Raw genomic sequence first — 16,088 nt, forward strand, 5'->3', positions numbered from 1 at the left:
AGTTCTACAGGCAGTACAGGAAGCATGGCTGGGGAGGCCTCAGGAAACTTACAATCATGGTGGAGGGTGAAGGGGAAGCAAGCATGTCTTCACATGGTGGCAGGAGAGAGAGAGAGAAGGGGTAAGTGTTACACACTTTTAAAATAAACAGGTTTTGTGAGAACACCATCATGAGAACAGCAAGGGGAAAGTTTGCCCCCATGATTCAATCACCTCCCACCAGGCCTCTCCTTCAACAAGTAGGAATGACAATTCGATATGAGATTTGGGTGGGGACACAGAGCCAAATCATATCACCCAATTACCCTGATGTGATTATTACACATCGTATGTTTGTAGCAAAATATCACATGTACCCCATAAAATATGTACAACTAATATGTATCCATAATAATTAAAAATTAAAAATAAAAAAACAGATTCTTGAAAGAGAAGGGACATAATAATATTATGTGAAAGCAACATAAAGCTGCTTTAAATATCAAAGACTAGGTCAAAAACCTAAGTTCCCTGAAGGAAACTGCTCTAAGATACTAGACAAAACACTGAGAGATAATTGAAAATTGAATACTAAAAACAAACAAAAAGCATTGAAGCTTTGAAAAGCTATGGAAATCAAAACGAATAAAAAATGTAAGATCATCCTGCATAGTTATTTTGAATTTGGTTACAAAATTGTATAGGAAAATTATCTGCCAAAGATGATCTAGAAGGTTAAAAAGGCCAATTCATAATAGAAGTAACATGAAGCTTCATAGGCCAAAAGGCATATAATAAAAGGAATAAACCTTTTAAAGTATAAGGAGAGATTCACAACAATAACAAATATATGGGACAAAAATCAGAATAAATCAATGTCAGATTAAGAAAGTGAAAATAAACAGCTACATGCAGGATCTGAATAACAAATACTAAGGTGAAATTAACAAATATCCCACATTTTTTAAACCTATAAAAAGTTTTCTTTCAAGTGTTCTTGGCACATTTAAAAAGCTGACCATAAGGCTCCAAATCCCCCAAAGCATAAATTGTTTTCAATTAAATTCTCGAGCCACAAAGAAATAAAGGAAACAGTTGAAAGGAAAAGCTCTACAACGTGAACAACAAAAAAATCTCAACCCTTGCAAATTTAGAAACTACTTTCTGATATATTCATCTAAGGCAATAATTTTATAAATTGGGAAATGTTTTAAAAGCAAATATATTTACCACATCTTTAAGAAAAAAATGAAAACAACCTATGACAAGTGAGGGAATTATTAAAACACTTGCTAAGTGATTTTAGGCAATTTCATCTTTCAGAGCCTCTATGTTCTTATCTGTAAACTGGGGATAATTGTCTCCTTCCATGGGTTGTTGTGAAAATTATACTAGATAATGTTTGTAAAATACTTAATCTCTGTACTTGGCATCAAGAGAACATCAGTAAGTCTTACCTATTAAGATTGTCATGGAAGTCATGTTTATGAGTTTGCAATAATCCAGAGAAATGCTGACATCGAGGGGAAAGCATGGAATACTAATATGAAATGCATTTGACTGAAACAACAGTAAATAAGTATGTGTAACCCAAATAAAATTGGGCCTCATGCACTCACATGAAGCACTGTCTTAGCACAGTGACACAGGAGAAAGAAGCAGAAACTGACTTTTCTTAGAAAGCTGTGAACCATGTAGCCGCTTATAAACTAAGAGGTGTGGCTTACCTAACCTATTATGCATCTTACAGTGAACTTCCTAAGCTTGGAAATGTTTCCCTCTGGAGTCCCCGCTTTCATGGCAACTGCTCAAATCTGCCATTCTGCCTCTCGGGACCTAGGATGTTTTCCCTTCGGGTTCTTCTTCATCATCCCTTCTTACAGGGCTAGCCATCATTCTCTTCTTGTCGCATTTGCACTCCCATCCCTTACTCCCCTCCGACAAATAAACAAATCTTTCTTGGGACCTGCCCTCTTTCAAGGGGGTTGGGTTGGTTTTAATATGTGACTATTTAAAATTTAATAACTGTATCTCTGTCATGTAACAGGAAGCAACATCCATGTCTTCCCTCTGCAACAACAATACATGAAAAACAAAACAAACTGGAAGAAAATACACTAGAAAGCAGCAGTAATTGTTGCTGGACAATAAGGCTGTAACTTATTCCTGCCATTTTCTACTTTTCTTTAGATTCCAAATTTTCTACAATGCACGTCTTACTTTTTAAAAAAATGTGAGATAAAATCCACATGCTATACAACTCATTCTATTAAAGTATACAGTTCAGTGGTGTTTATGATATTCACAAGGTTGTGTAACCATTGCTGCTAATTCCAGAATATTTTCATTATCCCCCAGAGAAATCTTGTACCCACTAGCAATCATTCTCTATTCTCCTTCTCCCCAGCTCTGGCAAACATGAATCTACTTTCTGTCTTTACAGATTTTCCTATTCTGGACACTTCATATAAATGGAATTATGCAATATGTGGCCTATTGTGTCTGTCTTCCTTCACTTAGTGTAGTATTTTCAATTTTATCCATATTATAGTGCCTTTCAGTACTCCATTACTTTTTATGGCTGAATAATATTCTTAGACATATTACTTTTATAATGAGAAAGATATGTTTTCACTTTTTAAAAAACTAATGGGTATATAAGCATAACCCTTGATTGTTACTTCTACTGAGTATACTTATACGACTCAATAATAATACATGATTTTTGATAACACACAAATTGTTTTTCAAAACCATATGTATATATAAAGCACAGATATCCTGCTAAACCTGTTTCTTTCTCTGGCTCAAGCTCTCATATTAAAAAAAAAAAAAACCACAGGAATCAAAATGATGTTTTTCTGAATATCAGACACAGAATTGAACCATATAAAAAGACACCTGTGGATATTCAGGACAAACACATACAATTCTATCTCCAACAGAAGATGAAAAATTCTTGGCTTTTAAATCTTGAGCATTCAAAGGGAATACTTATGGTAACTAAAATGAGCAATTTTTTAAAAATCGGAAATGGAGTACATGAAATATTCTGTGGCAATCAATTGTAGTTAAAGATATTCTAAGCTCAGAGCAATATAGCATAATTCAGCTTTATGTTCATTAAGAAGAAAGTAGTTCCTAATTTGTTGGTATGCATGTCATGTATGTATTGTGTACCTGAAAATCACAAACACATAAATATTGATGCACATTCAGTGCCCAAATTTAACGTTGTAATCTTTACTTGGAAAGGCAGACTTCTACACATTTTCAGTGACAAGAGAGACATCTTGATGGAAGCTAACAGTAGCTAGCTCATATAAAGTAATGGTTCAGGTAAACATAGAATTCAGTAAATGAAGTACTTGCCCTGGACCTAAAATATGAGGTGTTTCAAACACACTGAGGGTGGAGTGGGGTGGTCACCAGAAGCAGGGCACTGGTGGTGTACTGGTTCTTGATCTAGATGCCAGTTACATAGGTATGCTCAGTTTGCAAAAAGTCATCAAGCTGTACATTTGTGATCTGTATACATTTCTCAATGTGGTATACTTCAGTGCTTTCTTAAAGGAAAAGAAGAAAGAAAGAAAAGAAAGAAGGAAGGAAGGGAAGGAAAGAGAAGGAAGGGAAGAAGGAAAGGAAGGAAGGAAAGAAAAAGAAAGAAAAGAAAGAGAGAAAGAAAGAAAGAAGAAACGCTACACATTAATTTTGGAGGCTCCATTGTCCTCAGGTGGGTGGGGCTTAAGGGCTGGATAGGGAAGCTTTGTCAAGAATTAATAATCAAAATATTGGTCAAGTCTTTAGAAATGGCAAAGTCCTAAGTGCTTATCTGAGAAAGCTAACATTAAGGCTGTAGACTATGGGTGTTTAAAAACCCATGCTTACAAAGAAAAGTCTCCACAGCACTCTGTAGTGGAGCACTTTCAAGTTACTCATTGAAAGCATTATCTAAAGATGTCACCAGGTTAGCTTCTGAAGCAGCAGCATGACCACCTGCTGTGAAATCTTCAGATAGAATGACAATCAAGCGACTGTATGTAATCATTTATGAGACTATCATATGCTTGTTAGGACTAGGCTCTGCTTTAATTCAGGCAAAAAAAGAAACTTTTTTTAGATTTTCACAGCAACGTTAGACCATAAATACAAAAATCCTGGTGGAAAATTAACCGGACTTCTTAAGATCTCTTATTTTATTTGAAGTTATTGGCTAATAACAATGAATGGTTTCTAGCTAGTATTTTTCAGGACATGTTCCTATACCTTACAACTTTAAATAGAAATCATTACATGAAAAATTGTCCAATTTTAAAAATCAGGATGAAGCACTGTTTGTGGAAGTGGAAAATGATACCAGTCTGGAGCGCAACTAGAAATTTTAAGTCAAAAGATTTTAAAATGCCATAACATTCATCCAACTATAAGGTTTTATTCCTGAAAAATAATAAATGTATAGAAAAAGATTTTGTTTAAAGAATGTTCATCATATCATTATTTGTGGAAACAAAATATTGAAAATAACTTTAGAAGTCCAAACACAGGAGATGGGTTAAAGAAAAACGAATATGTATCCATTAAAAATGTGTTATAGGAGTACATTTATTGTTATATTAAGATGTTCATGATAAATCTTTAAATTAAAAACGATTACAATATTTACAGAATGACACCATTCCTTAAAAATTATCTGCCTACATATACACCATGGAATACTATGCAGCCATAAAAAAGAATGAGTTCATGTCCTTTTCAGATGAATCTGGAAACCATCTTTCTCAGCAAACTGACACAAGAGCAGAAAACCAAACACCGTATGTTCCACTCATAAGTGGATGTTGAACAAAGAGAACACATGGACACAGGGAGGGGAACATCACACGCTGGGGTCTGCTGGGGTGTGGGGGGCTAGGGGAGGGATAGCAGGCGGTGGGGAAATTAGAGAGGGATAACATTAGGAGAAATACCTAATGTAGGTGATGAGGAGATGGAGGGAGCAAACTACCATGGCATGTGTATACCGATGTAACAATCCTACAAGATCTGCACATGTACCCCAGAACTTAAAGTAAAATTTAAAAAAATTAGGTGCCTAAATACACACAAAAAGATTGAGATAGAAATATGCTAAAATACCAATGTCAACATATTTTATAGGACAGGATAATAATTCATTTTATTTTTTCATTTTTCTTATCTATATATTCTATCTCTTATATAGTGAACATGTGTTTTTTGTGAAACAAAGAAGTTTACAAAAAAGAGGTCAAGGAGGTAGGAAAATCAGGGAATAAAATACCTCTGCATGTGAGAAAATATTCTTCCTTCATTATGTGAAATTAATATCTACTGTTGACCTTCTCTCTGTATACCTTAAGAACTTTATGTGAAGTGACTTTCATATGGTAGGGAACAGTCTTGCTGCTCCTGGAAACTTCTTTTCAATCCTGAGCAGAAATCCCACTCATCAACATATCATCTTGGACTTCCTGGTTATTCAGCTCCCTTTACTTATATCGAATGGACTAATACCTCAAAAGGCCAACCCACAAAAACTACATAGCTCTTCAGCCTAGAACAATGAAACAAGGACACACCAGCTGAATGCTAGGTGTACGAACAAGATCATGGGAAACATTCTCTAATCTTTCCAGATCAAGTCACGAGACTTTGAGAAATTTCAGTAATCATGACAGAATAGAGTCCTTGGTTTACTTCAAATACATAGAGTTTAAAGAATATTAGAATCTGATTTTAAGGGTTTGTTGCTGACTTTTGTTTGATACACACAAAGGGAAACAAGTTCTCTTACTTGAAGCCTCTTTCCAGGAGCCTTAATGATCAGCTGCCAAATTTAGCCTTTGGCTCCATGTCCACTGTCTATTATTCTCCCATGCTTACTGAAGTGAGGCCAAATCTCATCCCTATTTAGAGAAAGCAAATGCAGGTATCTTGATGAAAGAGAAAGCTGGTGAGCTTGTATTGTAAAGAGCCAGGAGAACATATTCTAATGAATGGAAGCACATGGGCTTTGTGGCTTATGGTATTAAAAGTATATCCACATGAAAGGATCAATGGCCTTGGGCATGCTGTATGAGAAATAGGAGGGGAAAATGTAGAGAAGGCAGTTGAGATTGGCTGCTCATTAGAATCACTGGGGAATTTTTTTTTTTTTTTTGAGACGGAGTTTCGCTCTTGTTACCCAGGCTGGAGTGCAATGGCGCGATCTTGGCTCACCACAACCTCCGCCTCCTGGGTTCAGGCAATTCTTCTGCCTCAGCCTCCTGAGTAGCTGGGATTACAGGCATGTGCCACCATGCCCAGCTAATTTTTTTTTTATTTTTAGTGGAGATGGGGGTTTCACCATGTTGCCCAGGATAGTCTCAATCTCTTGACCTCGTGATCCACCCGCCTCTGCCTCCAAAGTGCTGGGATTACAGGCTTGAGCCACTGCGCCCGGCTCACTGGGGGATTTGTTTTGTTTTGCATACTGCTATCTGTACAAGAATGTTCTTGGCAGCACTATGCAAAACAGCCAACAACTGGAAAGAACCCATCAATAGTAGAATGGATAAAAACTAATAAATCGAGGCCTATTTATACAATGGAATATTACACACTACTAAAAATGAATGAACTACTGCTACAAATGTTATGGATGAATTTCACAAACATAACATTGAAACCAGGCACAAAAGAGTACATAGGATATGATTTCATTTATATAAAGTCCAAAAGCAGGCAAAACTAATCTATGGTATTAGAAGTCAAGATAAGGGTTACATTGATTGGGTAGTGGCTGGATAGAGGCATAAGAAGGGCTTCTGGGTGTGGTAATGTTCTGTTTTTGTATTTAGATGCTGGTTATGTGAGTGTGTTCAATTTACGAAAATTTTTTGTTCTATACTTATAATTTGTTTAGTTTTTAAAATACAAGATAGACTTCAATAAAAACGTTTTTAGTTCATATTCCTGGGCCCTAACTTGGATCTACTAAAATTGTAGGCTGTGAGTTCTTTGAGGTATTCCAGTGTAAAGCAGGGCTGGGAATCACTATACCAGATGATCTATATCCAGTGGTGTGCAGAAGCCAGCCCCACTAGCCCACAAGAACCATTTGTTAAATTTGTAGGAATTTTGCAAGCCCATTAGTGCCAGTATTAAAAATTAAATTATATAAACTTACAATTAAATAAATCATACTAAAAACAAAGATAATTAGTATCCAAAACGCATTATTATTTCTAGTTATTTCTCTTTATTTACTATTATCTATATTTTGAAGCTATTTATGCCAATTTTATCTATATGGCGAAAGCATAATATAATGATGTGATACTGCATCATCCTAACTCTGTTCTCAGCCACATCAGTAGCTTGAAATTAGACACGGTGGGAGTATTTACACCACAGAAGTCAGCAGCCACTACCAGTCAATTTATTGTTACTACCAAGCAACAATAAAGCACTTGCTTTATTGTTCTAGATCTAAAAAACTAAAGTATTAAACTTAAAAGTGTGCTATATGTGTAGGTGTTACACTCTGAATAGTACATTTGAAAAATATTCTTTTAATATTAAACATTATCATCCCGTTCAGCAGGATGATATGAAGGAAGTCATTCATATCACTGATGAATGAGTAGAGTTCTGATGTATGTCTTTGCTGTTTCACTTTTGTCTTAATGATTATGCTAATAAAGGAAAATATCTGTATATAGGAACTGCATCCCTTAATCAACTACAACATAGGTTGGCCTATGGATAGCAGAGTTCTGCAAAAAACAACAAAAGCATTCTGTGAGACTCAGCTGGCCATATGGAATTTATAATAACAAGTATTATGGAGTTTATTATTATTTGTAAACTGTGTGCTACACATTCTTTACGTTACTAAAATCTATGTCAATTGTGTATGTACATACATACATTTTATTTTTTCCAGACGAGCTGGATGATTTACCAGGTCACAACTATCTACATCCCTCCTATGTTTAAGATTCCATGGCTCTCTATTATCATTTAAGAAACAAGCAAATAAAATAAGGTGGTCTAATTATGACCTAGTAAGCATGACTTTCAGATGTAATAACAACTATTCTTTAGAACCTCATGACTCAAAGTGTGGTCCCCAGATCAGCAACATTGGCATCAGTGGGGAGCTTGTTAGAAATGCATAATCTCAGGCCCCAATTCAGAATTCCTAAATCAGAATCTTTAACAAGATGCTCATCCTTGCTGTATGTACATGAAAGTTTGAGCACTGCTTTAAAAGCAATTAATTCCTTGGTAAAAATAAAAACATCTATATAATCAATTTGAGATTAGTAATGAGGTTAAGGACAATATAGCAACTGGTGATTTCTAAGCACCTAGCCCCAGTTCAGCCACTTCATAGCACTGGGAAGGACATGTAATTGCTACTTCTCAGTCTGAAGAAAAGGACATCCATCTTGCAATATGCAATTACCAAATACTAAAAGAGAAATTGCACCACCAGGACAATAAAGTCTATTCTACGCCATTTGGATTATTACTAAAAAAGGAAAAACAGGTTCAAGTATCAAAAAAAAAGTATATCAAAGCAGTAGCTTTCCTCCACATATGTGATGAATTGGATGTGTGGCCAAGGACTTGGTTCTAAAAGTCCAAGGCAAGGCAGCAAGTGTCACATGACAAAATGCGGCAGCTGGGGAGAGGAGCGCACAAAACGCTTCCCAGAGATATCATTTAGGCCAGGGTAGTTATCAAGTGCTGCAGGTGAAATGGGGAAGCTGTAGTGTTTACACTTTTCCTATCAATCTATCAGTCAGCAACACGTGACAAAAAGAAAAGCCAGGAGCAGCATACCTCAAACACTCCATACTACAGTGAATTGCAATGAAAGTAGCAAAGTCTCACATTTCAAAATTGAAAGCAATAATTTTCTACTGGCAATGATATTCTCCAGAAATAGTTCTTAGTTATATGGCTGGAAATAGTTGCTTTGAGATGCAAAGTTCTATGTAGAAAACACCTTAGATACTTAGGAACAGTGTCTGGAAGAAAATGAGAGCCACGAATCTGCAGGAGAAGCTTGGTATTAGTTTGTAGCAGGAACTAAGGCAATAAAGTAATTCAGTGTAAGTAAACTTTGGCAACCTTAGAGTGTGAAGAAAACAAATGTAATGTAGACTGGGCCACTGGAACGTAGAGAGACCACTGGACCTGTTGTATTCAAGAAAAAAAGTTTCTATAGCCATTCCTTGCAATATCAGAATTCAAATGACTCCAGTAAATTCAGAGACAAAATGATACAACTGCCCTAATATGTTAAAATACTTTCTTTCGAGATACTCTAGGCAGGATAAGAGAGCTAACCCTTATTGAGCACCTACTATGTGCTTTACATGTATGAGGATTTTATCACATCTTCAGTTGGGGGAGGGGATACTGTCCTGATTTTACAGTTGAGGAAAATAAGGTCATATTTCACCTAAGTTGCATAGTTAATGAAAAGCCAGAGTTTGGTCAAAATGAAAAAGCACCAAACAGATCACTTAACAAAGACAGCTTGGAAGGGTTCATGTAACAAAGACAGCTTAGAAGGGTGTTACGTTCTCAGCAAGAGAAAAACTATTTATCTCAGCACCACTGAAGATAAGTGAGATTTCTCCTAGTACCCACTGTATCTTTACACCACTGGAATTCTCTTATCACCATTTCTGGATGTACCTTGGGTTTCAGATGTGTATCATACTTGCTAGTTGTATTTCAGGCTATGTTGGAAGATTTAGAAGATTTGGCACTTTTCAGGCAGTGTTATGTAATGGAACTGGGCTCTGGCTGGGACTTGGAAGCCTGGGTCCAGTTCAGGCTGTGCCACTTACTAACTAAGAGGGTAGTCAAGTTACGTTGCTTCTCTAGGTGCCAGTGTTTTCCATCCCCATGAGGTTGGGCTAAGTATCCTTAATAAGGACACTCCTGGCTCCATGATTCAACTCTCTTTGACTCAACTGTTTAAGATTGTGACGACATCAAAATACATTTAAAATGACCTAAAGAGTCAGCCAACTTATCTACGCAAAAATGTGTGTAGTTCAAATTTAAATATAAAAACTTAGAAAGTAAAAACAAACCCAGAAGAATAACTCCAAACTCCAACATCTGCAAAAATTAACAAGGAATGAAATGCTTTAAAGTGTTTTTGGGGGGAGTTTGTTAAGAGCAAATATATTTTCAAGTTCTTAGACAGCATTGGGTGAAAATCCAAGCTCTGTTTCCTAGTATTTCCTTAACATCTCTGAGTTCTGTTTCTTGCCTTTGTAAAATTGGAATTGATAATGAATATTAGCGGTAATTTAGTTAAGCGTCCAGCATCTAGTAGGGGTATAAATGCTAGTTTATTGCTATCGCGGCGGTCATTAGGGGTTTGGTCTACGTTTGGGTAACAATTCAAAAGAAATTTCTCCACAGAGAGATGGAGCCTGAGATCATAAACTCATTAATGCTGGGAACTTGCCATTAACCTGTGTCTATGCAATAAATACACTCAGGTGCAGAGTAGAGACATGTAATTGCTTTCTTCCAGACCTATTGGCATCTCTTTCTCCGTGAAACTTGCTAATCTGTTTCTTAGTGGATAAAGCCTGATCAGAGACACGCTGATGTGAAGTATCCGAAGACAGAAGTGTCCTGGGACATCTGGGAAGAGGGGCAGTCATACTCACACATCACTTTTTGTGTCTTTTTGCAAATTTTCCAATTTCTGCCTTTTGGGCACAAGGAACAAAAGGAAGCCAAAAAAGGAAGGAAGTGGCGTCCATTTGTTTCCAAACTAAAAATAAAAATATTCTGATGCTAACAGATAACTAATCTGTAAAGATCCCATGCATTGGAGTGACTGCTTCTTGACCCTTCCCCCAAAAGCTTTGCCTTTCCTTCTCCTCTGTCCTGCTGCCCACACTCTCCCACATCCTGCCCTTGTCTACACTCACTTTTTGAGACTCATTTTTCCCTCCCTTTCCGAGTTTTGTTTTGGTGCTGTGATGTTGGTGGGAAGCCTGGCAGAGATGAGAAGAGAAACACAAGAACCACATTCAAATCACCTGTGCTCTTTCAGCCTTAATACGTGAAGCCAGAGGGGAACTTTGAATGGCCTGTTTTATAAAAGGAAGGCCAAGAAAAGGTTTTAAACATTTCTCTGTTTTCTACAGGTATGTTTCTTAGCAAAAAGTGGCAACATTTCAAATGTTTCCAGCCTTTTTAAAAGAGGTAAGTTATGCATACTAACCAAAGCTTTATGAAGTTCAAAAGAGAAAACAAATCATTGCTAAATGATTATTATTAGCAAGACCATGCTAATTCCTAGATCTCTTTTGTTCATAACATTATATGATTCAAAGTATAATTTTAGTGCTTTAATTATAGTTTTATCATTGCTATACTGATATTTTTATTATATACCATTATCACAACTAATCATATGTCAGTTGATGGGGTCTTGGCCTGTAATGGGATCTTCCCAATAATAATAGTGCTGTTACAGAATGTGACCTATTTTGCAATGATTCACTATATAACAACTTACACAGGACAGACGTGTTACTGGAAAGCTTATAACATCCCTTTAAATGCTTTAAAAAATCTTCACTAATTAAGATTTTAGAGCTATTAGCTTGAGTGGGGGTTATCAGTACATTAAAAAGGATGATATCATAAGGTTTGCTTTAATAATTTGTTCCCCATTTCATTTTTTATTGCCCCTTTATATAAAATTCACAAAGAAGGATTAACAACTGTTACAAATTACTCTATAAAAAGAAGGAGGAGAGAAGGGAAGTGGGGAAACAGAAGAGAGAGAAGGTTGTCAGTTTAGGCAAAAAAGGAAAGAGTCTTGCTTAATATTTGTTTGTTATCAGGACTTTGGTTAGGAATTATCTATTATATATCCAAATCCATCTACGTGGTACCTTTCAGATAAAATGAGGTTCCAGGGAAAATCCAGTACTTTTAAATGTCATGCCAAATGATTATGGTTTCTCAAAGATGCTGTGCAGATTCAAACAGCTCACGGTTTTAGGTTACAATGCTTTGAAGCAATAACATCTTTGAGTTTGATGTACTGCGATTTAGCGGTTCTGGATGACTACATAATCTCTCCCTGTTGGGTTGAAATCCTACATTCTGTCCTTTCCTAAACTCTCACCGATTAATCATCTATCCAGACAAAAAAAATGTGCTTGGAATTATTTTTTCATGCATATATATATGGAATTGCAAAGTAATTCCACAGAGTGGAAAATGCTGAACTTCTCATAAATGTACCATTGATCCCCAATTCAGCCTTCTGGCAAGTATAATCTTGATTTATTCTCTATTGTTGTATACCTGAATGTTTAATATCTTGCCTTTTAAATCTTCTGTAAAATCCTCAAGACGAGAGACCCCACAATAAAAACTTTCTTATATCTTTGATGGTGTCATGCCAGGAAGTACACATGATACTTATAATTTCACTATTTTACTGAAGAGAATAGAATTTATTATTTGGTAACAGCTGGGCCATTGAGTGTTATTATGTGCGCTAGTAATTACCAAGTTACCTTAGGCAAGTTGCTTAACCTTCTCTGTCTTCCGTTTCTCTACTGGAAAACAATTTTTCAACTAGAGAGTTTAGGTCTTAGGGTAAGACAAAAACTTTTTTTAAACATCCTATTTGGGCCATTTAATAGAAGAATTGAACATATTATCTAATGTTTCTAAACTTCCAAGTCCTCACTTGTAGTTTGGGATTCAAGACAATGGTTTCACCTCCCAGAGATTTTTTTTTTTCTTTCTGAAGCAGAATAAGAATATTAATACAAAGAATGCAGCACATTACGTGAAACTTGATATATGCTCAATAAGTCAATTATTGAGTGCTAAGTTTCTTCTAGCACCAGAGTGCTAAGATTAGAAATAAAACCTCAATTATCAAGCATCCAGATCCCCAGTATCCTCAACTGTGGCACCATTCTGATGCCTAAAGTGAAAAAATAAAAAGTCGTATAAAGGACAAACCGGTTTGAGGCCCATATTTGTACCATTGTACTCACAGAGTAAAGCAATAATTTTAACAATAATTGAACTTGTGGCATTCATAACTGAGTATATAAAAGAGTCAAAGACAACATTTTAAAGACAAATGATTAAGAAACCTGTTCTGAAATGCATGCTCAGAATTAGACACAGGATGTCACCGACCTGTAGTCATTGGTTTGCACAAAGACACTGACCTGGCTTGCTGGAAGTGAAGAAATGAACACTCTGCTCACTGCTGGACTTACCTACATGAAAGAGAGAAATGCTTTATAAATTCTACTGCCTGCCACGAGTACATGGGGAGCCACTAAAATTTTCAACATACGTTGTTTTCTTTTCTTCCCCCCGGAAAAGGGAAGAATCTGCTTTACTTTTGCAAAGTGCCAGTGTTAAAGTGGCATTTCTTTGGGTCAAATACATCCTGAAATAGCTAGGTTAACATTTTGCTGCATTTGTGAAAATATATTTTTGAGCACTTGGGCACGATACCAAAAAAAAAAAAAAAAGACAACCCAAAAAACATGTAGCCCCAAACTGACAGATAACAATGAAAATCCTTAAAGGCATTTGAAAATACGGAAGTCACGGATGTGGGCATCCTATTCAAAACAGCATTTTTAGACAATATAATCACAATTAAAAGACCAAAGAATTTTGCTTTTTCCTGTTGTATTTTTATAGCTTAAAATTTGTATTATTGAGCCAATAACCCCAAACTGTTACATGTGTTTCTATTTCCACCTGTGTGATTACACAGCCCTATGCACTTAACTACGCTTCCTTCAAATTCTGGGAAAACAGAATTTTTTCTGTAGTAGTAGGCAAAATTAGTATATTGATTATGATAGTCTTGCTTCCTAATGATTTTCCAAAGCCTTCTGCACTAGGATCAACTTGTTAAACCTTTTTCCCATTAATATGTCCAAATATGATCCAGGAATCTCAGAGGAAACCAGGTTTACTATAATAATTTGCTGCTCACTCCACCTGTGGAGCAATATGCAGACATTATTTATACAGAAAAGAGCTTCTGTTTATTTTCTAGCAACGAGTGACTCTCATAAGCGTCTACAAAGTTACTGGAAATGAAATGTAGTTCCAAATTTCTAAAAAGGGTTTGTAAACAAACTTATCAGAGTATGTTTTAAAAAGTCTAAGGCTTGCTAAGACTAAACAAACACAGCCTATTGACTATTTACTATCTGCTGCTCTTCAGAGGACTTACACAAAGATGAAACCACTGATAACAGTATTTTTTATTTCTGTTTAGAGTATGTTAGTGTAGAACGTACACCACAGCGGCAGTTGGAGGTGGGGGAGCCCCAAACCAGTGAAACTTCAAGTTGAGCATCTGGCTGGAGTTAAACAAGGCTCAGTGAACAGCACAGGATGGGGAGGTTCAAAGTCAGGGCAACTCTTCTGTTTTTAACTTCCTAGATTTTCCTAGACCTGGGTGCCCCTGTGTATATATCAACCTTCATGCATTTTTGCCCCCAGCAAATGTGTACAGTCAGCTCCAAAGGCACAGCTTGTGTGCTGACTTGCAAAGCCAAGTCAAAACCCTGTGCTTGGCGTTCCCTTCTAACTTTCTGGCTTGTCCAAGTCTAAATATTGACATTGCTCTTCGGTTGAGATGTTTGATACTGCTGGGAATGGAAACGGTGCAGCTAACAGTAGGATCTAATGATATATTTTTACATAGTTGTGCCTGCCTTCCAATTCTTTTCTTGGGGAAGGGGACCGGATTCTTTTGTCTGCACATCTCCCCTTGGTTGCTTTCCCCGAAAGCTGAGCACACACAGGCAAGGTGTTCTGCAAGCCCCTCATGGCAGCTCCTCCTGTTGTCACAGCAACCCACAACAGACTCCATAGACACGGGGTTGCGGGGGAGGGGAAGGGAGCGCCAAACTGTGGTCTGGCCAGTCAACTCTCAAGAGGGTGCAAGCGCCAAAGGGGCTAGCGTATTCCCCTGTTCGGGTCCTCGGGTCCCCGCCCAGCACCCCCACTGGCCTTCGAAGGGGAAGCGCCTTCTCATCGGCGCGGCACCACCCCCTCCCTGGCGCAGCCAGCCTGCTAAGGGTGCCTGTTGTACGTTTCCTCAGCTCCAAGTTAGGGGTGCGGCTGTGCGGGCACTCCTAGAAATCTCTTGTGCTCGCCTCTGATGGGAGGGTTCCCCGCCTCGCGGAGAGGCGAGGGCGGACCCCCTAAGGGCTCGGTCCCACAACTCTGTCTCGGGGCGCTGCTGGCCGCGTGGCACAGCCCGGGGCCCCCAGTTGCCACCCGCTGGGGCCGGGGCGATGGGGGCTCCGCGGCGGCTGCTCGGAGAAGTTTCACAGCATAGAGCACTCACGACACAGAACCTACCCTGAAGCCGAGCGAGACGCGAGCTCTCTCCGCCTTCAAGGGCCGGGGGGAGCGGGGAGTGGGGCCCCGGCCACTCAGCAGCAGCCACGGCTGCGCGCGGTCGCGAGTGTGCGGGGCCCCTGCGCGGGGCGCGCCGCCCGCCGCCCAACTTTGCACAAAGGCAGCATGGCACTGCCTCGCCCTGCCGCCTCGCCCGGCGCCGCGGCCGCTCTTCCCAGTCCGGGGCCAGAGGGGCTCGCCCCTTTCCACCCGCAGCCCTCCCCTTCGCCTGCCCCCACCCCGCTCCCAGGCGGGGCAGCCGGGCGGAACGGAGCACCCGGCACCTCGCTCCGCCGCCGTGGCGGCCGCCGCTCGCGCTGTGACGTTAGCAGCCTTCGCGGCTATTTATATCCACGCGATTGGATTTCATTCATGAAACCGGGGCCTGGTGTGTCTGTGCTCTGGGACACGGGTGGCGGAGCCGCCTCGGCTCTACGCAGACCCGACGGGCCCGGGCGAGGCGGCGGAACGCCCGGGACAGACCCGCGCAGAGCAGGGGCGACCCCGGCCCCTTCCCCGCGCTGCCGGGAGGGGAGGGTCTGGGCCGTCTGCGCCCGCGTACCCCATCCCCAACATCCCACCCGCTCCGGTGCATCGGCTGGCCCTTTGTCCCAGGCTCTGGAAAAGTAGGTTGGGCCACTAAC

At 39.0% G+C, this 16,088-nt stretch overlaps 1 protein-coding gene across 13 annotated transcripts in view; it reads right to left on the bottom strand.

Annotated features, from left to right (window-relative positions):
* RHOBTB1 (Rho related BTB domain containing 1) overlaps positions 1–16,088 on the bottom strand; it is a 130,246-nt gene that overhangs the window by 57,818 nt on the left and 56,340 nt on the right. For 6 of the 13 annotated variants that reach the window (XM_039478252.2, XM_039478254.2, XM_074382268.1 and 3 more), the window contains one exon: positions 13,236–13,286. The exons of 2 other annotated variants lie outside the window; for them this stretch is intronic. The gene's annotated coding sequence lies outside the window, so the exon portion shown is untranslated. 5 more of the 13 variants (XM_074382272.1, XM_074382269.1, XM_003928697.4 and 2 more) reach the window with 5 other exon arrangements.

This window comes from Saimiri boliviensis, chromosome 12 (genome assembly GCF_048565385.1).
Source record: "Saimiri boliviensis isolate mSaiBol1 chromosome 12, mSaiBol1.pri, whole genome shotgun sequence".
Taxonomy (NCBI): Eukaryota; Metazoa; Chordata; class Mammalia; order Primates; family Cebidae; genus Saimiri; species Saimiri boliviensis.